Source organism: Manacus vitellinus, unplaced genomic scaffold (assembly GCF_001715985.3).
Source record: "Manacus vitellinus isolate BGI_N305 unplaced genomic scaffold, ASM171598v3 scaffold_159_pilon, whole genome shotgun sequence".
NCBI classification, from domain to species: Eukaryota; Metazoa; Chordata; class Aves; order Passeriformes; family Pipridae; genus Manacus; species Manacus vitellinus.
Genome location: NW_021939121.1, coordinates 35,340 through 35,608, shown reverse-complemented (window position 1 = coordinate 35,608; position 269 = coordinate 35,340). Strand labels below are relative to the sequence as shown.

At 59.5% G+C, this 269-nt stretch overlaps 1 protein-coding gene across 1 annotated transcript in view; it reads right to left on the bottom strand.

The window, feature by feature from the left end:
* LOC103767550 (ankyrin repeat domain-containing protein 16) overlaps positions 1–269 on the bottom strand; it is an 8,078-nt gene that overhangs the window by 2,457 nt on the left and 5,352 nt on the right. The window lies entirely within an intron of this gene.

The window sequence follows — 269 nt, the reverse complement described above, 5'->3', positions numbered from 1 at the left end:
GCAACTCCTTCCCAATATCCCACCTAACCCTGCCCAGAAAACAGGGAATGGGACTGCTCAGGAGCAGATGGACAGGGACAGAGGATGAGCCCGGAATGCAACTCCTCCCTCCCCCAAACCAGGCTGTTTGAGGTGCCTGGCAAAGGATCCCTTTTCCAGGAGATTCTGGGAGCAGGGACCAACCTTGGCCGCGTAGTGCAGGGCCGGGATCCGCAGGGAAGTGGCTCTTCCATTGACATCCACCCCCAGCTCGGCCACCAGGAACTGGA